This window comes from Toxorhynchites rutilus, chromosome 1 (assembly GCF_029784135.1).
Source record: "Toxorhynchites rutilus septentrionalis strain SRP chromosome 1, ASM2978413v1, whole genome shotgun sequence".
In the NCBI taxonomy this organism is placed as follows: Eukaryota; Metazoa; Arthropoda; class Insecta; order Diptera; family Culicidae; genus Toxorhynchites; species Toxorhynchites rutilus.
In genome coordinates this window covers 20874645-20890901 of record NC_073744.1, presented here as the reverse complement: position 1 = coordinate 20890901, position 16257 = coordinate 20874645, and the positions used below count along the sequence as shown (strand labels likewise).

The window sequence follows — 16257 nt, the reverse complement described above, 5'->3', positions numbered from 1 at the left end:
TATTCCCCCAAACAGAATATCATCGTTTATTTTTATGAAAGCCATATTGATTATTTCGCTCGGTTATGATACACATTTCAATAATCCCATTTAATCCCGAAATAAAGCATTGAAGTTCGGGAGCTATGACACAAAAACAATATAAACAAATCACATTATTCCATCATCCTTTGCACCGCTGCAATCATTGATAACGTCAACCGTCAGTATGTCCCTTCCGGCACCCAGCTCGGGCTCCTCTGAGAACGCACTCGCCGGTTGCAATATCCTGCCGAAGTAACTCTCTCAGTCAGCCGGCACTCATCCAGATTGTGATATCGGCTTTACTCCCGCGCCACACACTAGCACGAGCGGCGAGAGAACCGAACTTCACCGAAAGCTACCGTTCTTATCACTCAACTCCGAGTTGTACCCACTGCGCTGATTGTGGGCCTGCGGGTTGCGCGAGGCAGCGGATAGAACACCGTACACCCCCTTCCCCCCATTAGGCACATTACTGCCCTACATATAAAAGCGTTCCACCGTTGGGATGCTTTCTGCATTTCGTCGCTTCGTTTCGTGGTGCGAGTATACAGGTCTCTTCTGCCAACGTTCAGGGATTCACAGAGATTCCGAATTTATCCCCCGTCAGGTTCGCGTCCAGTCACTAGGAAGTGTGTCAGTTCTGTTAGCCGGTGCTTTGATATTGGGTGCGTGTGCTTTGGCAGTTCGTTGTGGAATCTGGTGATTGCTAGAACGTGGCAGTGCGTCCCATCCATCCATCCATCCAGTGTGTAACGGATTAAATTCGGAGAAATTTACCAGCGAAGCAGCTCTGACAGGTGTGAGACGTTATTTTAAATTAATGTTAATTTTAAGAAGTGGTCGTTTAGCCGTTGAATGTGGATGAACGGACAGGCGCTATCATCATGGGGAAGGAATTTTAGGCTGATGAACCGTTGGTGGAGACGAGTGGTTGGTTGTGTTCCAGCGTTTGCGTTCTGGGATATAAATTTACTGAAGTTTTCTACTAAGAATTTTGCTAATTTTTTAACGCTGTTATATAAGAATAAATCAGTGTGTAATCAATTTGAAAAGAACCCAAAAATACCAATGTGAAAGTTATGTAACAACGTTAAAAATGCATCATCGTTGTTAGAGTCAGGTTATCGGAGAGTTTCTGTTGCAGAGGAGGTGATTGGAACATTGCCAACAAACGTTCAGGCAGTCAATAACATTTATTTTTTTTATGAATGCGCTCGCCGTGGAGTTTGGCCATCGTTGATAACGGAATAATCTGGCGTCTGCATTCTGCCTAGTCGTAGCATAAGATTGGATTATCCTATTAGATTTTTTGTCGACCATTGCGAGTTGTTTGAGAATGTCTGACCTGTTTTTTTGACAAAATTGGCTGCAAACAAGCTTCATTGGCGTCGGAAAAGGTGTGATTTTAGATCAATTAAAAGTATTGAGATTCTCGTACATGTAAACGATTGTCCATTGAATTTGAAAACAAACATATTGAAGAGGAATTTCATCAGGAGTATAGGATAGTTCGGTCAGTTGTTCCAAAAAGGTATTTATTTTGAAAAAAAAAGAATGAACATTTTAAAACTATGTCATACAACAAATAGATAACAGTTTGGTGCTTAAGAACAAATTGCAGAGCGGTAAGAGAGCTCTATTCTGTTGATAGAAACAACCAAGCTTACCATGCGTTTTTGGAAGAAAAGTAATAATAACTCCTAAGAAAAAAACTAGCTTTTATGTTTTTTTTACTTCGCCCGAATAAATCATTTTGCTATTCAATTTCAACTAGAAAAAATAATTAACCCACTACAACCCAACCTCGCCTTGAGACGGGCTTCATGGATTTTATTTTCAAATTATTCAGACATTATTTTCAGTGTTCGCCCCCACTAGAACCGTCTTTAGAATATTTTTATCCATCACACATACACATTGGTTTTATGTCTAGCAGCTAGGACTATTGTATGTTGAAAGTCGGAAATTCGAGATAAAAGTGGAATGAGGTTTTCTTGGATAAATATAAAATTGGGTCTTAGAGGGTTAAGACACAATAAACGTAAACGTTAATAAACGTATTCATAAGTTGTACAAAAAGTCACAACTTTTCAAGAAATTGTGTCATAATGTGTCATCATTATTTTTAATATCTGTATTCAGTACAGAATTTCGGATGGAAGCAACGGTAATATGCGCAGAAGGTATTTTTTTCGTTTTTGTTGTTTTTGACTTTTGTTTTCAGGATTTATTACGTGAAATTTAAGAATTTCGCGAATAATTTTTTTTCTGTTATTGAAACTCTTAATTTCTATGCCTCGCTTCAACACGTTGAGCTCTGGATTGTTTTCATTCAGTCTGCATCAAGAGTATATCCACCATATCCGTGTCGCTTCCCGCTCCCAGAGATGTTTGTTGTATAAAATGAAAATAGTCAAAAATTCGACTATATACTTTATTATATACCTATATCGTAAGACACCCGAAAACAAACCATGTTATTTTTTATTTCCTTATTTTGAAATTGTCAGTACATTGATTTACGTGTATCTAACGGAAAGCTCAATGTTAGTTCATAGCGATTAACACAGAACCTAACGTGTTAAACCTCTCATGCGTCTCCATTGGTTTAACATATTTATGAGCGTATCGGAAAAACATCTGATTTTTCAGGCCAACCTTTTTTGGAACTATTTGCCCCAAGGGCAAAAAACGCGTTTCTTTTTTTTTAAAGAAAATGAAACAAACGAGATTCGAGCAAAATCAGAGCTGAAAATATTTTTTTAATGGAATTTCTGACATAATATTGAACAAATGGAGACGCATGGCTTTCCGAATAAAATACATTAAAATATGGACCTTTCTCGCCCGGCATCTCGGCAACCGCAAAAAAAAACATGCAAATCACTTATTAAAGTTCTTGACTTCTACTCTCATTTTGGATTAAAATTGAAGACTCTATTAACCATTCATATGGTCGTGGCAATTATATTGCCACCAACAAAAATACTTTTTTCGCTGTGCTAAAGTATCTAAAAGTATCTGGAAATACTCCAATCTGGGCTGCTAAAAACGTACAATATTTATTTGAGAGTTATTTTTATCTAACAAAACTGTGATTTTGGAGCGCCGGTAGAAAATTATGTTTAACTTCGTTAAAAATACAACAAGTTTATAAATTTTCTCACTGTAAGTGTTCTATTTAGTATTTCATTAAAATAAACGGTGTATTTGATGAAAAAATTCAACGTTCGTGACTCTTGTGTTCTATTGAGAAGAAAAATGTTGCAGCGCTATGTAGGTGCGGATTCAGAAATATCAGTCCAGTCAAGCATTTCATGGTGTATCTCGTCGGGTCGTTTGGACATCCAGGTGTAGGATATCCACCCACGCTTGTGATTGTTTCGTTGGCGAGCTTTAGGAAAGTGTTTTATGTATTTTACACCTGACATACAAGGCGATAACATCTTCAGATCTTCACGGCCCGTGTTTGTAGTCACAATATCGATCAGATTTCACGATTCGATCGAAATCGACTTTTGAATTATGAAACCCGTTCGACTCAAATTCAATCGTTCCATGCAAATGTGGCAACCTTACCTTAACGCAATACAAACGTCAAAATAATTCATTCGTATTGACGTTTTGTCGCTTCACGAACGATTTGCTCTTCAGATTAGCAAAACCGAAAGCAATTTTAAATTGAATGAAATTCATTACTCGATGTTATTCGAATATTATTAAATTATTTGTCTATAAATGTCCATACATTTCAAAACTTCATCCATATAGAAAATCATTATCAGGCACATTTTTGGCTGAAAATGTTTCTTCACTTTCATAGAATGTTTTACTTTGTTACATAGAACACATATTTAATACAGTATTTTTTCTATCTCATTTGTTTATTTTAGGCTCATTAGCATTTAGCTGTAACAAAGCCGAATTTCAATCGTGTACTTGTCACATGTTTATCGTATCTATAAATGGAACATTACACAGTTGCCTTCTTTCGGCGTAAGAGTATTCCTTCTGTTCTTCCATTATACAGTTAAACCACCGGACAGCGGAGACAGTTGATATGATCATTGTTGAGTTATTAACAGCAGCCCAATGATTCTTGTAGAGCAGAGCTTCTGTATGGATGAATCGATCTTATTTGGCCCGTGAATCGATCCCCATTGCTGATGATTGTTGCGTGGACGTACTTATTATGTTACAACACAAAGATGGCCAATGAGGCCCTAAGCGAACGCGCAACCAATGTGGCTACGAAAACCCCCCTCTTTATACAGTAGACTTACTTTTATTCCTCCCGGAAGTCCATTACCATTTTCGCTCCAAAGAAATGGAACATGAAGCTCAATGTCATCTATGTCGAATTGCGTCACATGCGCACAATCTGATTGGATTTGAGTCGAATGGATTACAGAATGCAAAAAAGATTTCAAAATATAGGTGTGGATGATCAGTTTTGTACTTGAACCGATTTTTTATTATGGATCTACAAAAAATACATGGTGGAATAGTTATGCCTAGAATATCAACATGGGACAATTGAGCTTGATGTTGTTTTTTTAAAAGTTGGGAACAAACAATTACTTTTTTGTGTTTTTCCAGGAGATTCTCACTCCCGACATTCTTCCAAAAATGGAAGTAACAGTGACGAACTAGCCAAAAAGTGTTGAAAGTCACTATAATACAGATAAAAAAAACTATGCGTGGAATGGCAAAATAGTGGTTTGCTGTAATGAAGCTCATTAAAGAACTCTTATTTCTGTTGGAACACACTTACTAGAATGTTATGACCGAGCATTGCGTTTTGGCCTGGAAATAGCAAATGCTGTGTCGGCGTTGCTCATGATAGAGCCTCGCAAGTGTATGTATTCTTCCTCACGCCCCTTTTGTTAATGTTTTTAGAAAATTTTCGCGTCGCTGTGCAGTCGCCTGCTATGATTTCAGCAACGTATTCAACAACATATGCATTGGATCTATTTTACACACGTGCTGATAGAACTCAAATCGAACTGTCCCTGTAGTTATTGAAAAACCATTTATATTTCATCCGATTTTTCTAAAGTTCTTTTTATGATATCTATTGGTTATTGTACGCTCACTAGGTCAATTTTATACATCGGTTTTCAAGCAAAGTTGCTTTTTAATAGTTTTCGCGTTCTTTTTTGAGAATTTCTCGTTTCCCGCAAAAGTCACGTGCGCTAATATCTAATATATTTCTCTAATGATTCTCTGCTGTTTAGAGAGAAGGATCATTTTTCGCAACTCTCGTCTGCTCCCGTTCGCCGAAAATTATACATCTCGTATTTTGGATTCTGTGGAAAAAAATAGAAGTTGCCCGGGTAATCCAGATATTCACACGGTGGGTTGACCCGACCCCAACACGTGCTCTCCAGTCGGTGTTTGCTCGAGATTGATGCCAATAACGTGATTATCATTTTGCAATCCGAGTATGTGCGATTTAAAGGATTTCAATAATTCATTGTGTTCATTCAATAAAGCTTCCAACTCGCCAGCAATGCGCTTGGCTTTAGGCGAATTTAGGTTACTTGCGCGTGTGTGGATGAAAGTTCGATGAAGGTAACGTAGCGTCGTTTTTCGTTCAACAACGTAAAATCGTTCTGTTGGAAAAACGAATGACTGTTAAATCATTCGTATATTTTTTGTACGAAATTCAAATCGCGATTGAAAAACAGGGTATTGAGGTCAGAGGTAGAATGGAGAATTTGGGGTGCATTTTGAAGACAAATTAAAACAAAAATACAAAAAAAATATTTTTGATTTTTTTTCATTCTGCATAAATCTACCGGTATAACCGGTATCGAAAATATATTTTTCTGTATTCAACGTATTCAACATACGTACGGTATGATGACACGACATTTTTTATATATTAGGTTGGGGAAAAAGTAATCCATAATTTTTGGGTGAAATTCAAAATTATTTTTAACATGCTTCGGATTCTCCGATTTGGGTCAAATATGCACCGTTTTGTTGTAGAAATTGTTGCCATTCTAAAGATAGCTTCATAATGTCCTTATCTTAGAGGTATTGGTCCTAATTGGCGAAAAACGCTAGCAAAAGATTCTTTTAATCTTCTCTTGATCCCGATTTCTTATCACTTTGGAAATTTTTCAATGCGAGAAAAAGGTGGTAGTCGCTTGGTGCCAGGTCCGGACTATATGGTGGAGGCATTACAACATTCTAATCAAGCTCTCGGGATTGTGTGGCCTTCCATTGTTCTGATGGAATACAATACCAATTCTGATCGTTTCTTGTATTGTTTCTTTTAGCTTCAAATATTCCATTTTTTGACAGCAGAGATCTTAATTTAGTGTATTGCACTAAAAAAATAAATAAAAATTTTTTAAAAACTAAAAAAATCAAAGAATGAATTAAATTGCACATATTTTACAGTTGCAGTATAGGCATAATAAACACCATTCAGAATTTCAGCGACTTGGCTTGCATATTCGCATTTATGTAAAAGTGTTAAATGTACCGATTTTTTTTGTCGACCTCCATTGTTAACGTTCTGTAACTTACAACTGAATGGAACAAACAAAAAATAGCAAAAGATTTTTTTAGTGTAGAATGTCACCTTTACAACGAGCCAAAACTTGAAATTGTACGATCGATATTACACGAGATATTGATCACTAAAGCTAGCTACCGAGAAAATAATGGATAACTTTTTCCCCAACCTAATATAAAAAATATGGCGCCCTTGGTCCCGAGACCATGTAAACTATAAAAAATAAACACAATCAATAATCTTGAGAACAAAATCCTTTTTTTTTACAAGCTAGTTCATTGCTTTCAATTTGATGTATCGATCATTTGAATCGATTCAGTAGTTCGAAAGTTCTAAATTTAAAAAAAAATTTTTTTTGGAAAACAGTTTAAAAGAAATATTTTTCGGAAATGGTCACCCTAATGAAAAAATAAAACAAAAACACAGGTCCAATGTTTTGCGATAAAGAACAAAATTATCAATTTTCACGAAAATTTGGGAATCATTATATTGGTTTGACATGAAATTTCTGAATAAATGTATTTTTGCGGTCTTTTCCGGGTATGTTAAGGACTGCAACTATTAAACGATTATTAAACTACAACAAGTTGGCAATAAACTACTTGCATGCCAGCATTTCCTGAATAAATAATACCTGCTCTAGTCCACATTTAAAGCATTGAGCACTTCGTGCAATTACTTTCCCCTTTTCGGTCCCCAGGGCAGGATAACAGTTTGCACAGTCAGCCTCGATTGCCACCAACGGAGACAATTTGGCGTTTGTTCCTCTGGTCACGTACGGAACGCTGTAAACTGTCGAATGGCTGGCGAATGGTCCACCGGAAGTTCGTTTAAAAAATAGAGGGATAGAGGAAATTAAATTCCAATGCAGACGTTGTGTGGATAGCAGTAGCCCATAAACGTAACGTTTTATCCTTAACTTTCTTTTGTATCTTCATTGTAATTACCGGCTCTCCCGGTATAAACCTATTGTGACAGTTTACGTGACCTATGTATCCAGCTACTATTGAATTTCGCTCGATAATGATTAGATAATGCTGTCATTCATTTCCCAATGTGCACGAGGGTACGTGTTTAGTCAGCATTCTTCACTACCAATTTGGAACAGACTAAGGTTACATGCATGGAAGTCATTTAGATGAATGCGATAATCATTACCGGTTCGATATCACGATTCAGCTCCGGCGCTTTGATTACAATTAAATAAACAGGGGAGATTCTTGTGTTTGATAAGCTTTTCACGGTACCGTTTTTGAGCATCTCTTCTCTTCGTTTCGGAAAAAATACAGATTAATCTATTGTATTTCAATTTACCAATTTTGATACCACTTCCCATTTTGACCTAGTTTCCGTCCAACCCACAACTCCCTTTGCTTCACTGCTCATATTCATAATATCAAACCACTGGCACCGTATTCTGCTTCCCGTCGAGCATGGGTAATTAACAACCGTTTTAACTACATCCCCCGTTTATTACTATCTTTATGGAAATCACTGAATTGTTCTCTGAACTGCTTCAGAAGGCTCCCCAGAGTTGGGGCCGAAACCAATTTTCAAGCTGTTCAGTAATTTCGAGGATTTCATATCCGAGCCGAACTGTTCCCATCAGTGGGAAATAAACCCCCCCCCACACACTCACGATTGTTTATCTCCTCCCTTCGAGTCGTACCGACCTCGGAGAAGCCTCCGAGAGCATCTTGGATGCTGGCGATTAGAGATTAGAGACTCCACTAGGAGAGCTTAAGAACGCAGATTAAAACGAAGCACAGCGGCTTTTGGGAAATTCCCCTGGTCATGGAATCAAGCCGAGCGAAACGAAACGAAAATATACATTCCAAGAGCTCATCATTCGCTGCGCAGCCTCGTTGTTGTGGTGATTGTTAGCCTGGGAGTCGGTTAGGTCTCGTTTTCGGGGGAAGGGGTGAATTAACTGGAAAAACTCCTGCGGGTTTCAACATTGGAACATCAGACTACATGCCAACAATCTTTGGGACCGGAGCTGATTTCGTTTGCGTTTTCGGTGGAAATAGTCCAAAACGGCTCATGTCGGCCTCGGGTGTGCAGCAAGCAGCAGCCTTGGCATTGTGGGTGAGACGTCACGAATCGGATGATTCATTCGCCGGTTAAAAGTTGGGGCTGACTTTTCGCAGCAGCGCGTTCGCTTAGAGCAGCTTGCGTTTATTGGCAAAGTTTTTTTTATTGGTGCCGTAGTGGAGCTCATAAAGCTTGTCGTATAATTAAGTTTAACCTCGTTATGATCTCCGCTTAGAGAATTGACCATGAAAGTGGGCAATATTGGGAGCAATTGCGTTTTAATGACAGTATTCGTTTGGTCGTTCAGATGGATACGTTCCCTATCGTTACCTTCAGTGGCAGCATAAATCGAAATTGATTTTGGGGTTTCCACGATGTTGGTTAATAGATTCTTTTCTTTTTCCCGGCTGCCGTTATGTAGACTTGCTGGTGATAGAGACTAGAAGGAAAGCGAATCAGCGGCCGGATAATAAATCACATTATAGGCAAGAAAGTGGCACGTAGGCTGCTTTCATTGACTGTATATTATGATATCGATTATAGGCTGGAATGGTTCAGGTTTCAATGTCGAAAAATATGTATTAAACGGATTAGCATGTCAATACTCAGAGCTGGTTCACTACCAAGACATCCATAACAAATCTTCAACACAGACCAGTTTTTTATTTCTCGGCAATTTATAACGCGAATTGAAATGGAATATACTAAGTACGGGTATTTCAATAGGGACGCTACAAAAGTAGACTGATAGGGACAGCAAACGACGCCATATTTTTTCCCACTCTCTTGACATTTCTCTCCAGTAAGGTTTGCCATTTTAAGATGGAAAGATATACGATCCAACAACGAGTTGAGATTATTAAAATTTAGTACCGAAATTCAGAGTCAATGGCAGGGTTGCCATTATAAAATCTGTGTTTTAGATCTGAAACAATCTCATAATCTTAGTTCTTCTCCGGGAAATCTGTATTGATATCTTTATAGATGATCAACAAATAGAATTAAGGCCAATTAGCTATTTTGGAAAAATATTATACTTGCAAAAAATAGATTTTTATTATTTTTATTCTCTAGACAAGAACTGTCTTCGACAAAGTTGTTACATTTGATAGAGCGCTCAATTCGATCCACTATCGAAATAAGATCGATTCATCCATACAACTGCTCTGCTCTGCAAGACACATCGGGCTGCTGTTCTATTAATAACTCAACAATGATCATATCAACTGTCTCCGCTGTCCGGTGGTCTAACTGGATAATGGAAGAACAGAAGGAATACTCTTACGCCTAAATGATTACTGTGTAAATGTACCATATGCGATGATATAGAGGCGAATACTCTTACGCCGAAAAATGGCAACTGCGTAATGTGCTAATTATAGCTATGATAAACATGTACACATGTACATTCAGCTCTGTTACAGCTAAAATGCTAATAAGCATACAAAATAAACAAATGGGATAAAGAAAACTTTTATATTTCAAATTTTACATGCAAACTTCAGAAGACTCAGACTTACTAAGACAAACATTTTGCGATGAAGAACTTGCCAATATCTCAACTACTCTCACTCAAAGTTATTGATAATTATTCTCCAAAACTGCGCTTCATTTGTTTGTCATTCTTTCTGGGCAAATATAGAAAATGGCATTCGAAAGAGCATATTTGACTCTACGTTATGTGAGATTTTCAAACCAATGTTATTTTTCGTATTTGAGTAAACTAAAATTGAAATCATGAGCTTTGGGTGAAAACCCATCAATAAATTTGAGAAAGATTAAGAAATTGCAAATCAATACGCAACATATTTGTCTTGATAAGCTCTAAAAGTCGCTCGAAGACTATTTTGATGTAGGATTTGAAATATAAAAGTTAGAGCAAAACAAACCGTTCATTCATGGTCAACCTAATGCAATTTAGAATAAAAAGCACTAAACCGATTATATTAAGAAACTAGCTGACCCGGCAAACGCTGTTCTGTCATAAAAATTATTTCTAATGAATATGTGGGTTGATAAATAAAAATTGCTAATGTACTGTAAGTTAGTTTAAATGTTTTAACGATCTACGCATACGTGAAATGTTCGTGACTATTGTGTTCATACTTGTGTTTGACATACCGAGGAATAGAGCGCCAAGTTGATGACCACCGACAAAAAATTAGAAAAGGCACAAACCATTCCTTGTATTTCATTCCCGATATATTTCATTTACGAATCTGACATGTTTGTTCTCTTGAACGTTAAATGTAAAGTGAAAAATTGAATATATTTTTTTCGTTAAGTAGAAAAATAAATAAAGAAAATCAATATAAACTTCGCTGTTGGAAATAAGTTGTTCTTCATCGAACCATAGAACTTAAACATTAATATGAGCATTGAATGCTTTGCTCAGTTGAGGCGAATATGGCACTGCCGATGGATTTTCTCTGTCAATGTCTGCGTTGTTAATGTTTATGAATGATTGTCCGTCATTATCAGTATTTCTTCGTTGATATATTGAACATCCACCTAGGCTTGCGATCGTGTCGTTGGTGAAATCTTCAAGAAAATGCAGTGTACATTTTCCATCTGCCATGCAAGGCTATAGAAGTTTTAGATCATCACACGGCCATGAACCATGTCTGTGGTAACAATATCGAACAGTTACCCATATTTCGTCATAAGTAGACGCGAACGCAAATAAAAGTTGTTGAAATTTGAATGAACATTTTTAATCGATGCTGTTTAAATACTTAGAAGACGTTGTCCTGACCGTAACTTAACTATTTTACTATAAATCTGTTTGCATTTCAGCCAAAATATTATCCAGAATATAAAATAATTATCAGAGACAATTTTCGTTCAAGATTTTTCCTTAACTGCAGAGAATGTATTATTCTGTTACACAGAACACATAATAGAACCATATTTCATTTCAAATTTTTGTTTTAAAGCGTGCTCATTTCACTCGAAAATTCATAACAATTTATGTTTCGCAGAAATGGAACAATATCACATCATATAGAGTCAAATATACCCTTTCAAATGCCTCCAATGTACATTTTATATATTTGCCCCAGAAAGGACGACAAACAAACCAAGAGAGCGTATTTTGGAGAAGAAATATCAATAAATTTGAGTAGAGTTGAGATATTGACAAGTCGTGCATTGGCAAATGTATATTTTAGTAGGTTCTATAAGTCTTCTCGAGACAGTTTGCATGTAGATTTTGAAATATGAAATTCACGGAATCTTTTTCACTCATCATGACTAACGTATCGTGAGATTAAAGCATTTCAAACGTATTTAAGAATCATAAGTTAAGTTTATTTGTGATTCAAGTCGTTCAACTCGATAGACATGTAAAATGCGTTTTCCTAACACGGACTATTCCGGTGTTCTAGTTCGTGTTAGAGAAACACATTGTGGACACAAATGTATGTGAAATTCAAAGCTCTCATTTCGACGTTATTTTAACATGTTAGCTATTGGGAATTATATCATCATCTATATTGCAAATCGATTGCGACATCTTATGAATTAATCAAGAATTTATTGAGAAACATTGAGCGCTTGTTGTATACAATTGTGCCAATTAAAAAAAAAATAGAATGCCAATGGATGTATGGGAGAAAAGTGACCCTCGCATTTTCGAAGCGAACTTGATTAAAAATGTTGATTCTCACGAAAAACTACCCTATGCAAAATATCAGCTCGATCGGACTTCATTTACTAGTGTCGTACAGCGGTCAAAGTTTGAATTTTTTGAAAACCGAAAAATCACCCAAGGGGAGAGTAAAGGAAATCGGGGTTTTCGAAAAAAATGTTTTGATGCCAAATGTCTTCAAATTGCATGAAACGTTGAGATCTACTGTCATCTCGAAAATTTTTTTTATCAAAAATCGACACTGGGCCTTTTCTTCGATTTTTCGAAATACGAGGCAAAACGTATGGTTTAGGGTGCCAATGAAAATCGTCATACCGATTTTTCATACGGGACACGAAATGTTGATTTGCACGTTAAAATACCCTGTGCAAAATATTGGCTCATACGGACTTCATTTATTATTGTTGCAGATCTCAAAATTTGGGTTTTCTGAATATCCTAAAATCAACCAAGGAGGGAGTAAGGGAAATCGAGGTTTTCAAAAAAAAGTTTTTTTTTGATGCCAAATGTCTTAGAATTGCATGAAACGTCGAGATTTACTGTTATCTCAAAAAAAAAAATTTGTCAAAAATTGACATTTCGGCACTTGGTCGTTTTTGTCTGAAAAGTCGATTTTTGACGATTTAGAGGTGGGGAAATTTTATTGACATCAGGCTATATTTGAACGTTATTTAAAAAAATCTGTATTTTCTGTATGAAATCCGAAAAATCTGTAAACTGTAACTACAGATTCTTGGTTGCGAAAAACCTGAAAAATCTGTATGAATGCAGATTATTCTGTAGATATGGTAACCCTGGTCAATGGCCTCAACTACGCGCTACGTCCAATTTATGGTCGTCATAATCGTCCTGCCAGATCAACAATTGAGCGTCTAGTGAAAAAATTGAACCTTTTTCGACAGTAAATCTGGACGTTTCATGCAATTCTAAGACATTTGGCATCAAAAAACTTTTTTTTTGAAAACCCCGATTTCCTTTACTCCCTCCTTGGGTGATTTTTCGATTTTCAGAAAACTTAAATTTGCAGGCACAGGAAAAAACTTAAATTTACAGGCACAGGAATCATCTTTATTGATGTGGCTCAGTTTTGGCTGAATGGCTTCGTCAATAAGCAAAATATGAGTTATATCAGTCAGGTAGCAATCCCCACGAGTCAATTGGCCGCCCCGGTCGTATGATTTGACGCCGATAGACTATTTTCTGTAGGGCCTAGAGTCTAGAGTCTATGCCAACAAGCCAGCGACGATTGATGAACTTCGTACGAATATCGAACGTGGAATTGCAGCAGTATCGGCCGATTTATGCTTGAAAACCGTCGGAAAATGGGTGATGCGTCTGGACTTCTGCAAGCGTGCCTGTGGTGGCCATGCAAAAGAATTCGAGTTCCATACATAACGGCATCAAATGTACTTTAACATGAATAAAACAATTCATTGATATCCAATACTATTTTTATTTAATTTAAAAAAAACTTTTGTAGCGCTCTTATTGAAAAACCCGATATTAACGAGAACATCTGCCGGAAGATAGAATTAGCAAGCTTGCAAGAAAATTATCAATTTGGATCTAACAAGAATTACTCACATAATTATTTTTACTGAGTTGCATGGAGGAATTTTTTACTATATTTTCATTCATCATCCAAATGACATACTTTTTACACGACCTTCCAAATCAGGCTACGGGCCGCATGAACTGCCGGAGGTCCGCATACGGCCAGCGAGCCTCAGGATGGCCACCACAGTTCTATATCATGTAACCTTCTAGAATTCTAGCGAATGTAGAAAAATTTAATTGAGGTAAACGCCGCCCCGTCCGTTCGGAAAATCAGTAACCCACCAAATCCGAAATTAATCGGTTAATCAAAAAGTCATTCCAATAATCGATTGATGGATTATTCATTATGGAAATAATGCAGCCATCGAATGGAGATAAAATCGCAAACGCGTACCCACGTACACAATGATCAATCACCGTGATTGCTTATTATTCCTCGCGCGCAACGGATGTGCCGAGGAATTATTTCCACCCAATATCGGTACTAATTCACCCCCGGAAGAGTCATGCCAAATTGCGATTCCTGACGCAAATTAACATTCCGTCCAACCGATCGGCTGCACTCAGCCCCATATATCCCATTCCCATTCCAGCAAATGATTATCTGCCAGCCAATAACTCCTGCTTCATGGTGGCAGGTCATATTTCTCAATTTTTCATCGCCACCAGTTCCACTTCCTTCTGCTTTACGTTTACGACAGTGTTTGTCAGTTCGAATTTTTCACCCCACCGGAACCCAATTGAGTCTTTGTTTCATACTGAACTTTACCGAAGTGGTAACGTTGAGAAGAAGTTACACAGAAAAACCAACAGTTCTTCAGAGCATGTGGCATTGGGATGCTGGTGATGATAAATGGAGCGAGCTGGAGGGGGGGTTGAAACTATTCCAAACTCCCAGAGGTACTCGAAGCGGAAGGCGCACTCCAACGAAACTATCGGCGGTCGTAAATCTCAATTGCTTTCGGGATTGGTTGATTAGAAAAGCGAAGGGGAAAACCGCAAGCGCTCCAGCGCCAAGACATCACTATTCACATTGTAAATCTTCAAACAAGAAAGAGCCTTGTCGCCTTCCATTATTTAGGCCCTCTCACATGGATGCCAGCCTTCATTAGTTGCATCTGAATAAACCACAAGTCTATTCAACTACTCATCAGCTGAGATTCTAATACACGAACTTTGTCACGTTCTGAGCTTCGCGAGAAAAATGACAGTGCCCGGTTCTGACGTTCTTTGGACACCACCTCGTAGGTGCACTAGCCACAGCAAGATCCGGATTATCTCCCCAAATCCTTTGTGCCATGGAGAGCGAACGACGCTGAATAATATATGACACCAGTCTCATGGTGCCACGAAACAACAAAGGGGATTTTGCTTCCGGGGAAAAAAAACTGGGAAGATGGATCGCAGCATTCCCGAAGGATCGCTGATAAGAGTGCGTGTTTGGGAACGAGCTCAACATGGAACACAACGGCCATGTGGAATACATTATGCGAATTGGCGGTAGAACCGTAAAGCGGCTTGACAGCTGATGCCCTCCCGCTCAAACAATACAACACAAATTGGGACTGTTGATGTTCGATCAAAAGTGACAAGTTAAGACGTTTCGCTGTGATGTGGGGTTATGGTGGTTCGATGGTTATATTTCACCTGTTGTTATGGGAAAAGACATCTTCAAATCGCATTTCTGTCACGCCAAACAAATCCATTCCCGTTGGATGAATTCTTAATGTGACTGCCACAAAACCATGCGATATCCCACAATCGTTATTCGAATTGGCTGACATCTTCCACAGGATGGTACAAAAAAAAAAAAAATCAAATTATCCGATTAACAAGCAATTTCACCGAAAACCAAAAAACACATTATTTACGGACGGCAATGTTGGTGGTATCAGCATGAAGTGCATATTTTAGACGCCAGAATTGAAAAAGCACAGCACAAACACGACAGAGAAAGAAAAAAAAACACACAAAAATACCCACAACCTAAATAGCTGTTTTCCATTGTAAAATCTAATCATGCACACTGTTTCCCCCTTTTTTCCCCCAAGCGGTCGGTTGGAGCACATTTCTCTCCCACCCACCGGGTACTGAAACAAGCATCTGTACAATTCCTGTAGATTGCCAGTAATGGGACCACCACCAGGGTTCTACATCCTGCAGCACGTAGCGCTGGTAACAACCAAGTGGGATTATAATAATGTTTATGTTAATGTACTGTTCCTTTTTTTTCACGAATTTCCAAAGCAGTAATAGTCAACCGGCGAACGGACACTGGCTGATGCAAAGCGTCAACTTGGTGCTGCCTGATTGCTGCTGGCTCAGTCGGAAACGTACGGTTTGGTTACGATGCACGATAACCCAGCGACCGACGAAGCCCGGTTGTGCTGATGATTATTGCTTTAAAACTACCGACGGCCATAGCAATGGGTTCCCGGGGACCAGAGCAGGGTTTTCTGGGAGT

General features: G+C 38.0%; 1 protein-coding gene across 1 annotated transcript in view; it reads left to right on the top strand.

Moving 5' to 3' along the window:
* Positions 1-547: 547 nt before the first annotated feature.
* Positions 548-16257, top strand: part of LOC129763563 (calexcitin-2-like) — a 99483-nt gene continuing 83773 nt past the window's right edge. Inside the window, exon 1 of the mRNA XM_055762759.1 lies at positions 548-821. The gene's annotated coding sequence lies outside the window, so the exon portion shown is untranslated. The remainder of the gene's footprint in view (positions 822-16257) is intronic.